Source organism: Balaenoptera ricei, chromosome X (genome assembly GCF_028023285.1).
Source record: "Balaenoptera ricei isolate mBalRic1 chromosome X, mBalRic1.hap2, whole genome shotgun sequence".
Taxonomy (NCBI): Eukaryota; Metazoa; Chordata; class Mammalia; order Artiodactyla; family Balaenopteridae; genus Balaenoptera; species Balaenoptera ricei.
Window position 1 is genome coordinate 4,208,444 of NC_082660.1, and position 23,221 is coordinate 4,231,664.

General features: G+C 41.0%; 1 protein-coding gene across 7 annotated transcripts in view; it reads right to left on the minus strand.

Annotated features, from left to right (window-relative positions):
- Nucleotides 1–23,221, minus strand: part of NLGN4X (neuroligin 4 X-linked) — a 328,533-nt gene that overhangs the window by 261,389 nt on the left and 43,923 nt on the right. Inside the window, exon 1 of one of the 7 annotated variants that reach the window (XM_059910987.1) lies at nt 11,892–11,997. The exons of the other annotated variants lie outside the window; for them this stretch is intronic. The gene's annotated coding sequence lies outside the window, so the exon portion shown is untranslated. Of the gene's footprint in view, nt 1–11,891; nt 11,998–23,221 lie in introns of those variants that run through there. 7 annotated transcript variants of the gene reach the window in all.

Genomic DNA, 23,221 nt, shown 5'->3' on the forward strand with positions numbered 1-23,221 from the left:
TTACCTATGAAACAGAAACAGACTCACAGACATAGAGAACAGACTTGTGGTTGCCAAGGGGGAGGGGTATGGGGGAGGAATGGATCGAGAGTTTGGGGTTAGCAGATGCAAGCTATTATATATAGGATGGGTAAACAACAAGGGAACTATATTCAATATCCTGTGGTAAACCATAATGGAAAATATAAAAAAGAATGTATACATATGTATAACTGCATCACTTTACTGTATAGAAGAAATTAACATTGTAAGTCAACTATACTTCAATTAAAAAAGGATTGATTGGATAGAAAGATACACCATGGATATGTAGGCCAGAGATATGATCAGGAATAAAGCACGGATGTTTTTTCTAGAGCAATTATGTGGACAACAGAATCTACAGTGGTCACCGAAATAAAACACCAAAACGTAGTCATAGATCAGTAAGTATTTCATAAAGATCACTATTCTAAGTTACTGGGACATAGTGGGAGATGAGACAGAATTCCTGCCCACTTGAAGATTATACTCTCATGAACATGTCCCTAAAAGCGGTGCTTTTTTCCTTATTCATTGTGTGTACATCTAAAGCAAGCACAGGGACTGGCATGTATTAAAAGTTCATTAAATGCTTGACGTTCTGTGTCTAATTCAACTAATATCTAACATGATTTCCAAATCTAAATCAAATGTTCATAGAAGCAATACTATTTACAATAGCCAAGACATGGAAGCAACCTAAATGTCGATAGACAGATGAATGGATAAAGAAGATGTGGTACATATATACCATGGAATACTACTCAGCCATCAAAAAGAATGAAATAATGCCATTTGCAGCAACATGGATGCAACCAGAGATCATCATACAAAGTGAAGTCAGTCAGACAGAGAAAGACAAATATCATACGATATCACTTATATGTGGAATCTAAAAAAACATGATACGAATGAATTTACATACAAAACAGAAATAGACCCACAGACATAGAAAACAACATAGAAAACATGGTTACCAAAGGGGAAGGGTGGGAGGGATAAATTAGGAGTTTGGGATTAACAGATACACACTTCTATATATAAAATAGATAAAGAACTAGGTCCTACTGTATAGCACAGGGAACTCTGCTCAATATTTTGTAATAACCTATCAGAGAAAAAAGAATCTGAAACAGTATATATATATGTATATATATATGTGTGTCTGTGTATATATATATATATATATATATATATATATATATATGTATATATATATAAAACTGACTCACTTTTCTGCACTCCTGAAACTAACACAACATTGTAAATCAACTATACTTCAATAAAAAATAAATTTCAAAAAATCTATTTTGATCACTATAGCCCTAGGGCAAAGAAAAATGTTCAACACTTAACAGAAAATTTAATAAATACACGTTTAATTTTTTAAAAACTATTTATACTAAACATGATTCCCAAATCTAAATCAAGTAATTTGCAAATATGTCCAGGGTTTGTGTGGAGCTCTCTCACCGAACTCAAGTCACAGATCATCAAGGTCAAACTGTCATGTCTTCAAGACATCTGGTCTCTGAAAAATCTCTTTTCTGTGCTCCTCTAACTGTCTCCATGTTTTTGTTCCACAGTTCAATAATTAGTACCATCCTTTTTCTAGTTATTTAGGTAAATTCAAAGCCACCTGTGGTGCTCCCTTTCCAAGATTCCACATACACTAAGTCCTCACATCTGCTGAGGGTCTTAACACAGGACCAGAGACATGGTTACTGGTAACCTCACTGGTTACTGGTCAGAGAGCGGAGAGATCACAAAAGGTTAGCGAAAATGCAAAAGCCCAATAGTACCAAGTGTTGAGCAAGGATATGGAGCAGTTCCCATGCTATGCCGGTGACAAGTAGAGTGGCCACACAGGAAAAAATTTTGTGTCACAGAGGAAAGTCGAGCATGCAGAAGACTTTGGTGTAGATAAGCATACACACACATATATACAAACTATATAGTTTAAATAGTTTGTATCTGTCCCATAGAGCTTCTTGAATATTCATGTCGGGAGACATACACAGACATTTCCATTTGCAGCCGTAGCCATAATAGGAAAAGAACTGGAAGAACCCAGACGTCCACAAAGAGGTGAATGGATAAATAAATGTTGGCATATTAAAACAGAATACTACACAGAGTGAAAAATAAAAAACGGATCTGTAAGTTAAAATGGATAAACCCCCCAAATAAAAAGCAAGTCACAGAAGAATACATATGGTGTGATGTTACTGATATGATATTACATAAAACTAAATAGTACATTACTTAGAGCTGTACTTGTACTGAAATACAAAAAACAGGAAGGGCATTATTAAAACCAAATGCTGGGACAGTTAACTCCTACCCAGGGTCACAATTCACAATTCACAATACAAAGATATTGGTAATGTTCTATTTTCTAGTATGGCCATATGTATATTTGTTTAGCTTCTATGTGGGTATTTATATATTTCCATGTAGTGCACATTTTATGAGCATGGTTATTTCACAGTGCAGATTTCCATCAAGAGATGCATGTCTATATATAGGTTTGCCCTCACTTCATTTTCCCAAGCACTTAAAAAAGTATCTGAAATTTTAAATGAAAATATCTGAAATTTTAAAAGGGAAGGAAAAAGATCAACGCCAAGGTTACATGCCAAGCCCAAGGCAATGGGCCATCCGCCCACACAATCCATAAAAAGCAGCAGTGGCTGACAGCATCGCTAAAACTAGAGTCAGGTCACCTAAGACGCTACTGCCTAGGTCGCTAATTAGCCAGGCAACCTCTGACCCATCACTTAGCGCCCAGAGCTTCAGGCCCCTGGACCGCGCCACGAGGACCTGGAGGATGTGCCCTCTTCTCTTGCCTTCATCCTGAGGATCCTCTGAAACCACAGACGGCTATCCTCAAACCTGAGTGCACATGAAATAGCGAAGCGGTGGGAACAGAAAGCTCTCCAATGAGGTAGGAAGCCATAATTCAGGGGAGACCATTGGCACTGAAGCATACGGGAAGATGTGTGGTGTCAGAAGCAGATAAAACAGGCTTACAACCCTATTCCTAAAAAATGTACTCTTCAGGACCACAAAACCTCTATGGGCAGGATAAAAATGTCACTAGATTTACATTCACCTGAATTCTACACCCAGATTCAGAATGAATATTAATTGTTTCCCCCGGTATTCATGGATTCCTTGTACTCACTATCCTACACAAATAATCCATTGTCGCCTTCTCATATCTGACCATATGGAGTTATTTCACAAGAGTTTGTACTGGAAATTATGCATACATATATATAACTATACGTATATAGTTTTAAAATATACACATATCTACATCTAAAGTAATAATACAATATGATGCACGTGTGTGTGTGTGCATGTGTGTGTGTGTATGTCTCCAAACCAACCCACTGAGGTATTATGTTCCTTTTGTTCAGGTACTATGCCTTCTCCATTCTTTGTAAATCTCTCCGGCACCTTGTGCAAGGCCCTTCACGTTGTACATGATCAATAAAACATATTATACGTGATGCCGATTACCCATTGCTAGATAGTTCGGTCTAAGTGTGAGCAATCTGAAAAATAGGCTCAAATACTCACCGCTGGGCATCGCAACATTTACTCATCCAGCTGTTAAATATCTGGAAGGAGTACGGGCAAGGATTAGGAAAGTGCCTTCTGGACTTGGGCTGCCTAGAATTCAACGCCATCAGCAACCACTGAAGGCTGTAAACCATCAATGCCTCCACATTCTTACCTATAAAATGGGCACAGCATAGGATGTAACTTAAGGATAGTACTGCACGTAGGTATATGGGCAGATACGTGCGTGTGAATATATACACCACATATGCATATGTATGTGTATGTAAATATATATACATTTGGAACAAGAAGTGTTCCCCAAAGAAACGAGAGCTACTTATAACTACTTCCTGAGGTTTCACTGAATGCTTCCACTGTGACCCACTTTGATCAATGTGACGATACATAATCAAACTCCCATCTGAATACAGTCTACATTCCACGTGATGAGGTCAAGCCTGCATTTAAATTATTACAATTAAGCAAATGCGTGGCCCACTTCTTCCCATCCCCTCCTTCTGTGGGACTGTGGGCTTCTGCAGGTTGGAATTTGGGATGGAGTGTCTAAGAGACGTATTGAAACTTCTAGATATGTAGAGAGAGCTGGCCCCGAGGGGTTCTGTCAGATGGTAACAGAGGCATGAAGGACTCAAACTGAAGAATGTGAATACAAGCCTACCGAGATTTACAGACAGTGGGAAAGATGTACCAGAAGGAACACACATTATTTCAGAGTCAATTCACATTCATTGCTAGACGATGAGCAGTTGAAAGGCAAAGACCACAGATGATTAAAAGTTAAACTTGGGAAAGAGAAGGTCCTCAGCACAGGTTATTCAATCAAAAGGAAGAGACAGATACCGAAGGAAGTCATAAGGAACCTGGACAAGAAAGGCAGAAAAATGGCAAGTCAGCATTCACGATGCTCTCCTTAGCTGAGCTCCTGTGGGTACCATAGTAAACCCCCCTACCAGCGACTCCATTCATACCCCCAACATAAACCTCCTGTGGGGCCCATGATTTAGCCCCTATGGTTTTTGCCTGTATGAGCTTCATCGTGAAGACAGAGTGTCTTGGGTTTGCCCTTTGACACAAGAATAAAAAGTGTTAGTCTGTGGCACTTTACCAGTTTCAGTCAATTTTGATGGAACCTAACTTTAAAAACTAAGGTACAGATCCATTTCCGAGGATCTACTTGTGAGATCTCTGCAAGTAAAGTAAGGAGGCCCAGATGTTAAGCACTCTTTTTTTTCTGCTTATTATATCTCTTTTAGCCATTTTTTAAATTGAAGTATAGCTGATTTACAATGTTGTGTTAATTACTGCTGTGCAGCAAAGCGATTCATTTATGCATATATATATATATATGTTCTCTTTTTATATTCTTTTCCATTATGGTTTATCACAGGATATTGAATATACTTCTCTGTGCTATACAGTAGAACCTTGCTGTTTATCCATCCTATATGTAGTAGCTTACATCTATCTGCTAACCCCAACTTCCCACTCCATCCCTTCCCCAACCCCTCCCCTTTGGCAACCACCAGTCTGTTCTCTATGTCTGTGATTCTGTTTCTGTTTCATAGATAGGTTCATCTGAAGCACTCTTAATACCATTCACTATAAAAGGCGTTCCCAGAGCTGTATAACGGGGGCTGAAGTAATCTTGATCACCAAAAGGAGATATTTACGACAAGAAGTTGAGTGAGTTCTCCTGCAAAGGAAAGCTACTAGTGTGAGCAAAAAAGAGGAGTCCCTTTATAGACAGCCCAGTTTCACCTTAGATGTGGTGGGACCTCACCCAGTCAGACGGTGGGCCTGCAGATCGATGGTTGAACAACTGGACATTTTGGGGTTAGTCTGGATGAGAAGAACCAAGTCTTCCCAAAGGAGACAACAATCAAGAACCATTTCAGGTGATAATGATAAGTGTGAGTATTTGGGTCTTTAATAAGTAGCTTTGAAACGGCTCTTTATAGCCTCTACTGATGAACTGTACAGTGTCCAACAATAGAGAGTGTCTTCAGGATGTTTCCCGAGACACCATCCATGACTCAAGGACTGGCTCAAGCTTATATAACCCCAGCTGGAGTGTCCCACTTTTCCTCTGAAGCCTGTATCCTATTTGCCTAAAGCATACTTCATCTTATGGGGAAGGCTGTTTCATCGTATATGGAAGATGCTGTATCTTGGAAATTACTATTTTCAGTGTGATGTTCACTGTGACAGTTGGAATTCTTCTCTCATGTGTTTCTGATGGTGTAGAGTCACTTCAAGTGATGAGAGCTGATGTGCTTATACACTGTAGGACTCTGGGTGATTAAACAATCCTGTTCCCACACATTGTACTCGCCAAGCACGACTCTAAGCTCCCAGAAGAGGCGGGTTTGTTTTCTGTCTTGACCACCACCATCTCCACCAGTTCCCCAGCACGTTTCCTCTGCCTTCCTCAAACAGGAAGATTCATGTGTGAAAACCAACTCTTTTCCCAGGGATTGAGACACTCCAGACAGGCTTCCTGTCTTAGCATCAGAAACTACCTGAGATGAGACCTTCCATCTCTAGGAATTGACAGGGTCATCCAAGATGTGGAATGTAGGCGAGTGTTCTTCCCTGAAAACCTCTGTGTCTCACGATAGTGTGGAGAGGGAGCAGAGGAAGGAAGAAAAGGGATGCAAAAGAAAGGAGAGAATTCACAAAGGGAGGAAAGAATAAGAAGTCTGTAGTCAAGAGACAGAGTCAGGGTCAAGGCTCAAAGGCATCTCCTTGTTAACCTACCCCCAAAGCCTTACAAGCATTGTAACAAAAGTAAAATTCATGCAAATGAAATTTATTATGCCAATAAATGCAGTAAATAGCATTCAACTATCATTGCTCCTGACACCTTTACTTTTTTAAATAAAAATGAGGGAAAATTCTAATCCACTAGATTCCTTACTTTATCTTCACACGCAAAGACTCTCACACTGTACCCTCTCTACTGGGGCCTAATTACTCTCTCATCCCCAGCCTCTGGCAAAATTCTTACCTACACATGCAGGTTTTAAAAAGAAAAGCTGACTAAACTAAATTTTTAAATCCTTTCCTCTACCCAGTTCCAAATTCAGTTTCTCTACCCAGAGTCCGTGATTCCCATTCCCACCCAGGTGCCCCTGAATAGAACCCAGGGGTTCTATAAACTAGAACAGATGAGAGAGATTACATCTTTGTTTTCAGTAAATGTGAACTGAAATTTAGGCTTTGCTTCAATTATGAATGTAGGTGTAACATACACACAAACACACACTCAGTAATAGGAGAAGTCCCTGTAACTTTGCCCCAACAGAAGTCACATATTTTCTTATCAAATTAATGCTATGGCAGATATCACAAAATGCTGTCTATAGTCACCACTACTTTCCAGTTGTGACAATTATCAGCCTCTTAACTAGATCTGGTTACTTAATACACAAAAAAGAAGCACATAAAATACTATGACACATTTTACAGTCCAGCAATCCCACTCCTGGGCACATATCCAGAGAAAACTCTAATTCAAAAAGATACATGCAGGGACTTCCTTCATGGTCCAGGGGTTAAAACTCCATGCTCCCAGTGCAGGGGGCCTGGGTTCCATCCCTGGCCAGGGAACTAGATCCCACATGCTGCAACTAAAAAAAGATCCCGCCTCAATGAAGATCCCGCATGCAACTAAGACCCAGCACAGTCAAATAAATAAATATTAAAAAAAGATACATTCACCCCAATGTTCATAGCAGTACTATGCACAATAGCCAAGACATGGAAGCAACCTAAGTGTCCACTGACGGATGAATGGATAAAGAAGATGTGGTACATATATACAATGGAATATTACTCAGCCATGAAAAAGAACGAAGTAATGCCATTTGCAGCAACATGGATGGAACTAGAGATGATCATACTAAGTGAAGTAAATCGGACAGAGAAAGACAAATACCATATGATATCACTTATATGTGGAATCTAAAAAAACGATATAAATGAACTTATTTGCAAAACAGAAACAGACTCACAGACACAGAAAACAAACTTATGGTTATCAAAGGGGAAAGGGGGGAAAATAAATTAGGAGTTTGGGATTAGCATATACAAACTACTATATATAAAACAGATAAACAAGGTCCTACTATAGAGCACAGGGAACTATATTCAATATCCTGTAATAAACCATAGTGGAAAAGAATATGAAAAATAACATATATACATGTATAACTGAGTCACTTTGCTGTACAGCAGAAATTAACACAATGTTGCAAATCGGCTATACTTCAATAATAAAATACTATGGCACATTTAAAGAATATCTTGATAACTATGTCAATAAAACTGGTTTCCTTTTAAGGTTATTTATCTTATGAATTAAAATACTATGTTCAGAAAGGGTGTATATTTTTCCCCAAACTGACAAAGGGATCTCTCTCTCTCTCTCTCACACACACACACACACACACACACACACACACACACACACACACCCTGAGTAGGCATGGTTAAAATCCCTTGATTAATGCCACACTACTGATACCGCCTGCATCGCCAGCTACCCTGACCTGGTTATAGAAGGGCTTTCTGCTGGTGGATAAGGTAAATGTGGTTGAGTGAAAAAAGATCACCCACTCAGCAATCTTGTAACAAGGCTTTTCTGGCTCTTCTGCCCTCCCTTCGGAAAACGTGCCCTTAGCCTAAGTCCCCCGTGAGAAGGCATGACACCTCCACCTGAAGGTCTTGCTTTGCTGTGGTCACACCTGTCCAGGTCAGGGAAGTCTTCCTGGGCATCCCTCCCCATAGACCTTTGCTGGAACCTGACACCACCTCAGCCTGGCTTCCCTAGTGGTCAAAGCTATGCCCATGACAAGTGACTGATAGGAATATTGGGACCAGGAATTCATCCTTTATCAACACCACTTGTATACGGAAGAGGCAGGGATCAACTCCAAGGCCAGGGCACCCCTTCACCTCTGGAATGATTCCAGCAAAGGCAGGGTCCTTCTCTCTTTCTGAACCAAAGCCACTTAAATTTTAAACCTAAAACTTGAGAATAAAGGAATGTTGAAAACTCACACGTCTTTCTAATCCTAGATACATAGAACACGATAGCTAATGTGAGTTTCAATTTGAAATACCAGAAGTGAACAGAGGAGGGGAAAGAGTCAGAAGAAGAGAAGTTAATTAATTTGCCACTGGAGTCAAACCGGTCAGAGTGGCCATCATGAAAAAGTCTACAAACAACAAATGCTGGAGAGGGTGTGGAGAAAAGGGAACCCTCCTACACTGTTGGTGGGAATGTAAATTGGTGCACCCACTATGGAGAACAGTATGGAGGTTCCTTAAAAAACTAAAAATAGAGTTTCCATATGATTCAGCAATCCCACTCCTGGGCATATACCCTGAGAAAACCATAATTCGAAAAGATACATGCACCCCAATGTTCACTGCAGCACTATTTACAACAGCCAAGACATGGAAGCAACCCATGTGTCCACTGACAGATGAATGGATAAAGAAGATGTGGTACATATACACAATGGAATATTACTCAGCCATAAAAAACAAACAAAATAATGCCATTTGCAGCAACATGGATGGACCTAGAGATTATCATACTAAGTGAAGTAAGCCAGACAGAGAAAGACAAATATCTTATGATATCACTTATATGTGGAATCTAAAAAAAGGGTACAAATGAACTTATACAAAACAGAAACAGAGTCACAGATGTAGAAAACAATCTTATAGTTACCGGGGAGAAACAGGGGGAGGAATAAATTGGGAGATTGGGATTGAGATATACACACTACTATATATAAAATAGATAGCTAATAAGGACCTACTGTATAGCACAGGGAACTCTACTCAATACTCTGTAATGACCTATATGGGAATAGAATCTAAAAATGAGTGGATATATGTATATGCATAACTGATTCACTTTGCTGTACACCTGAAACTAACAACATTGTAAATCAACTATACTCCCACAAAAAAAAATTTGCCATTGGATGCTGGGTAACCAGAGTCTGAACTCATTAAAGCCATCGAGAAGAAATCCAGGGATGAACAGCATTGATGGAGGCGTGCATAAACCCACTGCTTCTCTATGTGTCCTACCTATTCCCTATGGTCCATTTCTAAGACAAAGGATGAGGGAAGACTCAAAGTTACATAAGCTCCAAAGTGTTTAACAAATGGCAAAATCCTGAAACTCTAAAAAGGTAAGTCTATCCCTTCTGACTTATAACCTGTACCACCTCCCTTTTGCACCTGAAAACTCTCCCTTGCTCTTCTTCAGTGCATATGTGGGAAGATTTCTTTCTTCCCTTCACCTCTTTCTGTACAGAAAAGGATATAAAAAGGTTGATTTTTTTTTTCACTACAATAATCAGATGCCACAGATTTTTTTTTCTGCGATGAATGCTTTCCTTGGCTATTTTCAGACCTCCTATTAAGAGCTATTCTTTCATTCTGGCCTATTCCTCTTAACCCAATTAAACCCAATTAAATCCTCTGCCATGATGGTTCTATTTCCCCTATGTCTAATTATCCTTTAACTAGTCTCTGTTACTGCATGTTCTTTTCCACTGGCCCACCCCTGACGGTAGCACGAAGAGGACGTGATATACACACACAAAACCTTGATGTTAAATTTTCATCTGGCAAATTCCCCTGAGTGGAAATTTACCAACAGCCAGGGTGCCATTTGAAGACTAAATTCCTTTGCAGCTTCAAATACTGGAGGAGCACAGGCTGACTGCGTCAAAGAGGTTTTAGAACGACCACATGCAAAACAATTTGCCTCTGTTAAGAATGTCCTTCGAGTTAATTAGGTCATTAGGAAAACACACTGAATTTATGGCGGCTCAGATAACTGCCTTCAATATGTATTAACAAATAAACTTTATGTGTGTATGTGTGTACGTGTGTGTGTGTGTATGTGTGTGTGTGTGTGGCTGCTTTCCCCGAGATTTTTACAGCCTAGATTAAAATTAGAAGCCTCCTTCCGAGGAGGCCCATTTTGATGCTTAATTTTACTCACAAATAAAGAGCTTTTAAAAATATACTCAAGAACATCAGAGATTCATTAGCGTTAAGGATATTCTAAGAGTAAAGTTAGGCAGCCGGAACTCTTCAAAAAAGGTAAAGGAAAATCAGAAGAGGCAGGATGGAGACACAGCCCCGCATCCAAGGAGAACCGTCTCCTGGAAATAGGCTGGTTTTCCAGATCATAGGACGGGACCTCAAGGCAGGAGGGAACACAGATGTCTGTAACCGAAGACCAAGTACATAAGTTCTAGTGACATCCATCATTTAAGAGACTCAAGGATTAGATCATATCACAAAGCCAGCTCTGTCAGCACTGCACGAATTTCGTGAGTGGGCTTCTCCTGGGATAAAAGGGACTTCTCAAAAATAAACACTTCGGGGATTTCCCTGGCGGTCTAGTGGTTAAGAAAGACCCTGCACTCCCAATGCAGGGGGCAAGGGTTCGATCCCTGGTAGGGGAACTAAGATCCCGCATGACACACGCTGCGGCCAAAAAATAAAATAAAATAAAAAATAAACACTTTGGTGAGCCCCTGGCTTCTCAGCTAATAATATAGAGACCTACACCACACCTGATATTTATCGCGTATAAAGTGCATTGAAGAAATGTAGGCTATACTAGCTGCAAAAGATAAAGCATGCTATTCATAAAGGCCAGTGCTGATTGGTAGAAAATACTCCTCACTGTAGAAGCTCGGGAAAGGCCAGATTATACTGAAAGGAATTTTGGCTTCCACGCAAGCATGTTCGACCACTGAACACATTTCTAGGGCCGGTAATGATGTCCCTCACTCCCGAGTGAAAGGACCTCATGGAATCAGACCAGAGGAATGCAAGGAGCTCCTCCAAGGAGCCACTTAGGATGACCGACTGCCCGGGAAACACAAACTGAGATAATTGTATTTAATTCAAGTTCATGCGCCATTCCAGAAACAGGAAAAACTGGAACAATTAAATCGCAACGGTGCCATTGAACCAGCCCAGTGGGCTTCCTGTAGGACAGACAAAGCCCTCCACAACGAGAACATTCTGTGACTTCAGTTTAAAAAAAAAAAAAGAAAAAAGAAAACAACCGGAAAAATGAAAGGCTTTTTGAGAGAAGCATTAGGTCATTTTTCAGCAGTGACTGCCTTTCTATAAAGAACACATCCGATAATAAGGAATAAAAAACAACTGAGTAATGAAGTTTGCTCAGGTTATATCCTCATTTTATCTTTTAAGGGAAAGCGCCTTACCTCGGTGAAGGGAACCGTGGATGTGATTTTTAAAGAGGCAGGAATCTGTGTTACTGTAGGTCCCTGGTTCTTAAAGGTGGCTGTTTATTAGAATCCTCGGGGAGAAGTGAAAAATCCCACTACTCAGGCTGCACTCCAGACCGCCTCTGTCAGCGTCTCTGGGCTGGGGGCGGGTCGAGGCACAGGTGTTGGTATTTATCAAATCCTCCAGGTGATTCTAATGGGTCGCCCGATTGGCCAAACGATGCTTTAGAAAAGGGTATCCACCTACACACCCTGGGAAATTTGGGTCTTATTTTATTTTTCCTTTAGAAAAATTTCATTTCACCAAGGAAAGACTCGTATGCTGTCTTCAAAGCCAAAGTATAAGTATTGTTTCAGCAGCAACAATAGCATCAAACAGCAAATTCCTCCCCCAAGGTCCACCCGCTCCCCCATCACCATGGCTACCTCAGGAGGGGAAAGACTTTCAGGTGTCTCAGCTTTACTTCTTAAAATACGCCCCATCGTAGTTCTGAACAGTTTGCTCCTTTTTCTTGACAAGTCTTTTTTAGATACTATCTATAGATGATCCAACCTATTTGCCTCTAAATTTCCCGATACAGTTCCAACACTTTTGCTTATCTCATTTTCTAGTACAAACACCATTGTAACCGTGCAATTAATGGTCACTCTTGAACCAAGCTCTGTATGCTAACAAAACTCTTCTTTTTTGAATCACCTGTTTTAACTGGAGACAATTACAGCCTCAGAGTTTCACTTTCATACTTCTGTGAATCTACTCTTCATTTTTCTTAATGCTCATCTCAAGGATGGTCTCCACGGGATCAAATGCTTCATTTCCTTTTCGTTTATTTTTTTTTCCTTGGTGTCTCTCTGGAACATCCTTTTGTGACCCAGTCTCCACCCGGAATTCACTGGGGACTCAGTTCCTCTGGCTATTTTCTGTGAAGTCCATTGTTTCTTGGAAAACATTTCCACTCACTGTGTATTCTGCTATTTGAAGGAACACATTATCACACGGCCTTCTGAGAAAAAAAAGGCATGAAAAGTCGATCTTTAGAGACCATGCATGAGTTCAAATTCTAGACTCTGACCTCACATGCATAGTTTGGTTCAGAGTGGAGTTCTAAGTCGGAAATCAGTTCTATCTGGGGTTCTGGAAGTTTCTGTCGTTGAATCTTTGGGAAAGACTTTGAAGGGCCTGTGGCATTCTAACTATTGATTATTCGGGGGGGGGGGGGTTTCTCTTTTTTCACTTGCCCTTCCAACCGCTCAGAGGATCCCAATCTCTTAGGATCTTCTCCGTGTAGCTGCTGTTCTGAAATTTCACAGCAGCGTGCTTCGGGCGTGAAGTTCATTTCATTCTCACGCTGGGCATCTAATGTGCCACGTAAGTGTGAAAGCTTAGATCTTTCAGTGATGGGGGGAAAATGAAAATTATTTACAAGTCTCTTCTGCCCCTTTTATTCTTTGTCACCCTTTGCTGGAACCACTGTTTGGATGATGAATTCCTCGATTGAGACTTAATTTTCTTTCTTTCCTTTTTTTTCCATCAGGTTTTATCCATAGGAAATATCTTCATATTTATGTCTGGCTCCATTTTTTTTTAAATTTGGCTATTATGTTACTTTTTCATAGGAGTCCCACTTTTTTAAAGGATTGATATTTTAGCATATCTCCCACAAGTTATAGATGAGAGGGTTGTTTTCTTTTTTCACGTTTCTAGTTGGTGCTGTGTATGTTTCCTCCAGATAACATTTTTCCGTTGTTCATTTTTTTTTAAGATTCTCTTATTGGAAGCTACCCTAAAATATCTAGGATGTAAGGCTATCTTTTCTCATCAGCGAATAAGCTCTGCGTCAGTAGGTTGTGGTCCTCAGCAGGTGGACTTTTATACAGTGAAAAAGCAAGTTACTCAAATGGCTTTCAAATGCTATTTATGGAATTCTTTTCACTGCTCATTCAGTTTCCCCATAAAAAGGTGCCTCCCATACGTGTTTGGACAAGCCTAGGGGCTTTCAACTTGGGAGGGAAGTAGCGGGCAGTAGGATACCACTTGCCACTGGGATGCAGAATGCATGTAATTCCCTAGTTGTTCTGTCTGGGGACAGTCCTCACTCCACTAATTCTGAAGTCCCTGGGTCCTTCTCTCTTGCATTCAATTCCTCCAAATAAACATCTTCTATTTCCTGGGCAGCAGGGGGAAAAACAGTACTTTGCCACATGGATGGAAACCTCTGGTCTAACAGAAGATCAACGGAGCTTAGAGTTTTAAAAGAGGTTAAAAAATGCTTGCGTTCAATCTAACTTGGATTAAAAACAATACGTGTGTTCAATCCAAATTCTGCACCATCCAAGGAAGTCATTTATCTTTCTTACTCTGAGAAAAATACCACTATACAAGGACCTGGATTTAATATAAATGGCATATATAAATGGCAGGGTGGCATAATATTAGGTAGTATCAACAAACTAGTGAATACAACAGAAAGGAAGCAGACTCACAGATATAGAGAATAACCTAGTGGTTCCCAGTGGGGAGAGGGGAGGGGGGGAAGGAGCAAGATAGGGGGAGGGGGGTAAGAGGAACAAATTATTAGGTATAAAATAAGCTACAAGGATATACTGCACAATACGTGGAATATACCCAAAGTTTTATAATAACTATAAATGGATATAACCTTTAAAATTGTGAATCATTATGTTGTACACCTGTGACTTATATAATATTGTACAGCAACTATACTTCAATAAAAAACAAATTAGGTGGTGTTAAACCACCTTGAAGTAGGGAGAATGCACTCCATGAAATAGAATTCATTACACTGAATTAAAGGCTTTCCAAAGTCACTGAATAAAGAGCTTGATGTAATGTTTTTCATGTACATATCAAATCCTAAAGCATTTAATTTCTTTTCTTCATTTTTATCTGGCAAAGATGCCTCTAAGAAAAAAAAAAAAAAAAAAAGGAATTCCCTGGCGGTCCAGTGGTTAAGACTGTGTACTTTCACTGCAGGGGACGCGGGTTCGATCCCTGGTCTGGGAACTAAGATCCCGGGTGCCGCATGGCCAAACAAAATTTTAAAAAAGGATTAAAACAATTTTTAAACAAGTAAGAAATAGGACATCTGCAGAAACATGGATGGACCTAGAGATGGTCATACTGAGTGAAGTAAGTCAGCCAGAGAAAGACAAATAACATATGATATCGCTTATATATGGAATCTAAAAAAAAAGGGTACAAATGAATGAGCTTATTTACAAAATAGAAATAGAGTCACAGATGTAGAAAACAAACTTATGGTTACCAAACGATGGGGAGGAGGGATAAATGGGGAGATCAGGATGGACATATACACACTACTATATATAAAATAGACAACTAATAAGGACCTACTGTAGAGCACAGGGAACTTTACTCAATACTCTGCAACGGCCTATACGGGAAAAGAATCTTAAAAAAAATAAAAGAGTGGATATATGTATATATAAATCACTTTGCTGTATACCCGATATTAACCAAACATTGTAAATCAACTATACTCCGATAAAAATGTTTTTTAAATGGGGAAAATAAAACCAACCTCAAAAAAAGTAAGAAATAGGACTAAAAGTGAAAATTTACACAGACAAATTATCTGGAATCAGGAATGAGGGTAGGTATATGAGATGCTCATCAAAATACATTTGCCAACATTGAGCTCTGACGTTTCCTCAATGAATTTCCTCACTTCCTGCCATCTTTGTCATCCAATCAATTCAAGATCACAAGCTGTATCTTCTCCTGTTCATTTTACTTGTAAAGGGTTCATAATGGCCATGAGTGTTTTCACTCAGCCCAGGGGTCTTTAATCAAAAACTGAGTCAGCATAAACATAAGAGAACAGACTGGTGGTTGCCAAGGGGGAGAGGAGGGGTAGGGAAGGACTGGGAACTATATCCAATCTCCTGGGATAAACCATCCTGGAAAAGAATATGAAAAAGAATATATATGTGTATAACTGAATCACTTTGCTGGACAGCAGAGATTGGCCCAACACTGTAAATCAACTGTACTTCCATAAATTTTTTTTTAAAAATTGAGTCAGAATCTCATTTATATCTCTAGAAAATACAATATCCAGGGACTTCCCTGGTAGCGCAGTGGTTAAGAATCTGCCTGCCAATGCAGGGGACAAGGGTTCGAGCCCTGGTCCAGGAAGATCCCACATGCCATGGAGCAACTAAGCCCGTGAGCCACAACTACTGAGCCTGTGCTCTAGAGCCCATGAGCCACAACTACTGAACCCGCGTGCCACAGCTACTGAAGCCCGCGTGCCTAGAGCCCGTGCTCCGCAACAAGAGAAGCCACTGCGACGAGAAGCCCGCGCACCTCAATGAAGAGTAGCCCCCGCTCACCACAACTAGAGAAAGCCGGCACAACAGTGAAGACCCAACGCAGCCAAAAATAAATAAATAAATTTATTTAAAAAAAAAAAAAGCACTTGGAATAGGTCCTAGCACAGAGGAAGAGCTATGTAATTGTTAGCCTCTGCTATGACTGATAACCCAAAGAGAGAAGGCTAAATTCAGGGGGCGGAATGCTAGGGTGGCAAAGTCCGACGGGAAATGATGATATGGGGGCAAACACTTCCCCTTATATGATTCATTTAAATAAATAACCTATTTGGAACCCTCCTGCACTGTTGGTGGGAATGTAAGTTGGTGCAGCCACTATGGAGAGCAGTATGGAGGTTCCTCAGAAAACTAAAAATAGAGTCACATACGATCCAGCAATCCCACTCCTGGGCATATATCCAGACAAAACTCTAATTCAAAAAGATACATGCACCCCTATGTTCACAGCAGCACTATTTACAATAGCCAAGACATGGAAACAACCTAAATGTCCATCGACAGATGAATGGATAAAGAAGATGTGGTACAAATATACAATGGAATATTACTCAGCCATGAAAAGGAATGAAATAATGCCATTTGCAGCAACATGGATGCAACTAGAGATTATCAATACTAAGTGAAGCAAGTCAGACACAGAAAGACAAATACCATATGACATTGCTTATATTGTGGAATCTAAAATATGACACAAATGAACCTACCTATGAAACAGAAACAGACTCATGGACATAGAGAACAGACTTGTGGTTGCCAAGGGGGAGGAGGGATGGGGGAGGGATGGAGTGGGAGTTTGGGGTTAGCAGATGCAAACTGGTATATATACGATGGATAAACAACAAGGTCCTACTGTAGAGCACAGGGAACTATATTCAACATCCTGTGATAAACCATAATGGAAAAGAATGTATGTAAATGTATAACAGAATCACTTTGCTGTATAGCAGTAGTTAACACAACATTGTAATTCAACTATACTTCAATAAAAAATAAATTAAAAAAATAATACTCTGTTTATCATCATTTTTGATGACACAAGCATAATACCTTGATGTGTGGTCAAGATTTATGAATAATTCTAGTCAATGGTCAAATCACAGCAGACAACGCAGGCAAAATCATGTCCTTTGAACACGAAAAAATTGCTGGTTGATAGTAGGAACTCCAGAACTTTGTAAAGAACACCAGGAGGCATCTTTTAAATTTCATACACCCAGCATTTAAAAGGTGGGAAGATGACTGAGGCTGACAGAATTCAGATGGTTTCATGGAGATAGGCAGGTCTTAGCTGTCTCCCTATGTGTTCTCAGATATCACTGTGAATTCTGTGCCCGCCTGCAGTAAAGCACGGATGCCCATCTTTTGGTCACACAAATGCAGAAAACTTGTGACTCCGAAACTAATGGCTGGGGTACGGATGAGGATACATTACCAGAATTCCATGTTGAAAAACATCTTAAGAAGGGTAGTTAGCCCATCTTGCTTATATGACATAACTTAGCGTGATTAAATGTGATCATGTTTACCGACTGAGTTCTGATACTTGACTAAGTATCACAATATGTTTTACTGTGAATACAGGTGGATTCCTATCTGCATTAATATATTGATTTTGTCACTCTCAACTCCCTGTGGGAAGGCACCATCTCCTAGGATCCTTCTGTACACAATGGACACGATAATCACTGAAAAGGAGCCCACGGTGACTTTTTTCCAGCAACCATTTCAAGCCCTTACACCTCAGGATCTACTCCTGGAAAATGGACAAGATATGCCAGCCTAACCTGTTGCCAGAATCCAATAAAACCATGACTATGAAGGCAAGTTTGAAAACTGTCAAGCAATACATGCATGTAAAATTATTCTAGTGGGCACTGACTCATTTATATGAAATAAAGTATTGCAATGTAGTGGTGGCCACCATCAGAACCATGGTGCACATGATTGCACATCAAGCTTTGAGTCCAAAAGAGCTCGGGAAGACAACACTCCTTCAATGACTTTTTCTAAAAAAGGGTAAAATATAGAAATGCTAAGCATATATTCATCTTTGTAGGTGTGTGGTGTGTGTGTGTGTGTGTGCACGCACACGTGCTAAAATAGTTTACTAACTCAGGTAAAATGGCGGAAACCTAAATTCCATGGGACTGGCAAAGACAGAACATCAATTCAATCTTTTGAAGTCTTGAGCTAAGAAAGCTCCCACAGACTAATAACTAAAAGACACTAAACCACCGATTATAGCATGACAAGGGAAAAAGGCAGATTTTGTTCACCAAGGTTACAAAGTATTAATAAACTCAAGGGTAATGGATAAGGCTTCAGGTCATGTCATCTTACCATCAAGATCATTCCAGACACATGGGACTGGAGTATCCTAAATGTCAACCATCTCCTGTGAGTGTCAAGGGCTCAGAGTAACTCATTTTTTAAAACCATGATAGTAGGCTAAAATTTAGAATGTTGCTACTTGTATACATTTTGTGGCATTCCAATACGAGGAGAGCAATCGCGTGGTGTGCGTGAGGGGGCGCCTTGGTCTGATAAGTGGACGAGGGTGCTCTGACTGTAATGTCCCAATGTGATCCGAGTTGGGTTCACACCCTATTACAGGGCTGCCACTGATGGCAGGTTTATCCATCATGACCACTGGGCACTTGAAGCCCGACCTCTCAGACACGTCAGCTGGAGGGAGCAAGTGCTTCTCTCTCAGGACTGAAAAGCAATTGCAAATCACAGAGACACGAGCAAAGCTCAGGTTCATGTCGTGGGCAAAAAAGAAGATGGAGAAAGAGGTGGCTTGTTCCTGCCGTACAGGGCTGGGATGTGGTCTCCCTTTGATCCTTTCTTCCTTCCCAGAGACATTTCCTTATTACTCCCTGTCATCTAATAGTTACCATGCTGAAGGCAGCTACCTTTTCTTTTTTTTTTTTTAATAAATAAATTTATTTATTTTATTTATTTATTTTTGGCTGCGTTGGGTCTTCGTTGCTGCACGTGGGCTTTCTCTAGTTGCGGTGAGCGGGCTTCTCATTGCAGTGGCTTCTCTTGCTGCGGAGCACGGGCTCTAGGCACGTGGGCTTCAGTAGTTGTGGCTCATGGTCTCAGTAGTTGTGGCTCGCGGGCTCTAGAGCACAGGCTCAGTAGTTGTGGTGCACGGGCTTAGTTGCTCCGCGGCATGTGGGATCTTCCTGGACCAGGGCGCGAACCCGTGTCCCCTGCCTTGGCAGGCGGATTCTTAACCACTGTGCCACCAGGGAAGCCCAGCAGCTACCTTTTTAAGAGCACGTAGGAAATGACTGATAAGTTAATGTCCGGACAGTAAGAGCCCTTCAAGTTTTAAGTAAATTTAGCTCCTTTTGTCTTAGAAAATTAAATGTGTAGCTTTAATTCCAATCCTGGCTCTACCACTGTGTGCTGTGTGTCCTTGGGCAAGTTGATTAACAACATCTAGCTGTGTGCCCTTGGGGAAGTTGATTAACGTCTCTGGGCCTCAACTCCCTTATCTGTAAAATGGGAATAATAATAATAATAATACTTAGCTCAAAAAAAATGTGTAGCTTTAGGAAATAAGTTCAGTTTAGAAATTAAAACAAGAGCCCTTCAAGAGAACAAAAGGACTAAGTGAATTTCCACATGGGAGAGGCCTCAACTAAACCTTCCTTTACAAAACTACACCAGGGACTTCCCTGGTAGCGCAGCGGTTAAGAATACGCCTGCCAATGCAGGGGACACGGGTTCGAACCTTGGTCCGGGAAGATCCCACATGCCATGGAGCAACTAAGCCCGTGCACCACAACTACTGAGCCTGCGCTCTAGAGCCCTCGAGCCACAACTACTGAGCCCACATGCCACAACTACTGAAGCACGCGTGTCTAGGACCCATGCTCCGCAACAAGAGAAGCCACCGCTCACAGCAACTAGAGAAAGCCCGCGTGCAGCAACGAAGACCCAACGCAGCCAAAAATAATAATAATAAATAAATAAATTTATAAACAAACAAAAAACCACACCAGGATACAAATTAAGATGAACGTGTTCCAATGTAATGTGTCCGTTTATTGTCATTAACATCGGACATGTCTGTTTACTATTTATAAAAAGAAAGTTAGCAGCAGAACTGGGTTAAGAAAAAGAATCTTTGGCTAGGCCATTCCTCAAAAAAGAAAAAGTTACTGCTCATAGCTGCAATAACTCCAGTTAAGCAATTCTCCACATGACCTTCAGAAGGTCTAAATTGCTGACAGCATTTCTTTTTTTTTAAAGTTCACTTTCATCTCTCGATGTTATTTTGAAAATATGACTCTTTAGTATCTTCCCTGGAGCAGAGTCCTATCCACCAGCACAAGGTTATCCGTTCATTTCCACCACCCTGGCCGACATTTTTCTTTAAGTAAAGTGAAGGCAAAGCGTTCTTGGAGGAAAACACTATTGCCTTAGGAGACACCGATATTTTGCCTCATTCCCTTGGAGTGACAGCAACGATCACTCTCTGCGCTCAGGATGGAACATAATTCTCAGCTCCCTTGGGGCATCGATAGCGCTCAGGAACGTGAGGACGAACCCGTGGGGAATGAGGACCGCTCAGGTCATGTGAACACCTGCCCTCTTTTGACAACTCCGTAGAGACTTGCTCAATTTCAGCAGGCGGCACAAAGAACTCTCAAGGGGATCGTGACTTCTTCAATAATCTATTATAATTTACATAGACACACGTACTACGGAACTAATACAAATACATAAAAGTGTAAGAGACTGACGGCAGCGCAGTGAGATTATCTCTACACACGGTCTTCGTCGCTACTAATTTATCACAACATTAATTTGATCAATAAGTTTTCACTGTGTAGGGGACACTGTGTCAGATGAGGCGAGGGTTAGAGCAATATAAAATATTTCCAATACTTAGATTTTTAGTCTAGGAGAGAAGTGAGACATTAAAGAGGCAGGGGGACCCCATTATCACGGAGATGCTCTCTTCAGTAATGGATTTTAGGGGAGGAGCAAGGCTTCCCTGAGAAGCGATGTCCAGGTGCAAATGGAATCAGAAGGTTGGACTGAATTTTTGCAGCTGCAAGAACGGTCAGCTGAGGGAGGAAAGCGGGGCATCCCTGCAAGAGACATGGAGGTTTGAAATGGAACAGGGCTGGGTCTGGAAGGTTCTGACATGCCTGGGACAGAGTGTATGTGGAGGGATGTCAGAGATGGCGTAGAGAGGGGAGCCTGAGGTCAAGTTACCAAAGGCCCCCAGTCTTTGTTCACACATGTGAGGATCTTGTACACACGGCCTCCATCAAGGGCAGAGGGCGAGATTCCAAAGGGAGAGGAACAAAGAAGAAGGAAGGGGCGTGGGGAAGAAAGGAAGTGAAGAGGATGCTAGGAAGGGGGGAAAACGAGAAACAAGAATGTTGTCAAAGAGATGGAGGAGAGGGGACTTCCCCGGCGGTCCAGTGCTTAGGACTCCGAGCTTCCACTGCAGGGGGCGCTGTAGGTTCGATCCCTGCTCGGGGAGTTAAGATCTCACATGCCGCAGGGCACAGCCAAAAAAAAAAAAAGAAAGAGAGATGGAGGAGAGAGCATGCCAATGAAGGAGATGGATGGTGTAGAGGTCCTTGAAGGTGACAGGTGAGATGTATCTCCTGGCACTCACAGGATCATAGCCTTCTAAGTGTGGCGGGTTCAACAATGCCCTCCAAAGTCATCTGCTTCTGACTTTCCAGAATCCCTGAGAACATACAACCTTCCCTGGCAGAGAACTTTACATGGACTGTGCAGATGGGATTAAACTAAGGGTCTTGAGATGGGGAGATGCCCCCGGGTTACCTGGCCAAGCCCAGTGGAATTACAAGGTCCTTCAAAGGAGGGGGCAGGGGTCAGAGTCAGAGAAGGAGATGTGAGAACTGAAGCAGAGAGAGGTGGTGATGGGATGTGGGACCATGAACCAAGGTACGCTAGAAATGAGAGAAGGCAACACAATGGATCCTCCCCTACTCCTTCCAGAAGGAACCAACCCTGCTGACATTGGTCTTTGCCCCAGACATCTGACCTCCAGAACTGAATTTGTTAATAATGTGTCCTGTGTGTCAAACCATTAAGCTTGAGATCACCAGTTACAGTGGCAGTAGGAAATTAATAGATTGCAAAAAGAGTGGAAAGTGAGGAAAATGCATTTTGACTTCTTCTTCCTTCAAGAAGACTGGCTCAGAAAAATACAGCAGATGTAGCGGTGAGGCTTCAGGAGGGTGCCTTTCAGATGTGAAAGACTGACATTGCATCTCCCAATAGAGGGGCCCTTAGAAAGAACTTGATCAGAAAGATTCTCAACCAGCAGCTACCGGAAAACATTTCCGAGAAAGTCTACAGCATCAAGGCTTTAGAGTGGTCTCCCTAAGTCCTGAAACATCACATCATTTTGATGTTTCTTTCCAAAGCAGTTTAGCCATTTCAACATGAAAAAGAATTATTCCAATTTATCCTGAAGATAGAAGATCAATTCATTGATCTTCAGCTGTGCAAAAACAAGATGGCGCCACTGTGGAAAATGACTTCCACTGTCGTCTCTGTACTTTGAAAGGCAATGCAATGAAATGGACTTTATCCTCAAATCAGTTCAATTCTGGTCAGATATCCCTGGATCCTCACTCATTCTGTGCTACTTTACGCCTTTCAAAAATTTTTTTAAATGGTTCACGTCACATCATTTCAGAGACGGGTTCAAAGACTTGACCACTGAAATGGTAATGATTTAAAAATACCTGAGAAGATTAAGCTACAGTAAACAACGGTCACTACTGGGATTGGTTTCAGTAAAACGCTCCAACGATAATCTGACGTTTCCAAGCATAAAATAACAAATGACCATGATTCCACGTTCAGCCTCAATTTACCCTCATTCATTGCTTTTTGAGCAAGTACTTGGTTTAAATATT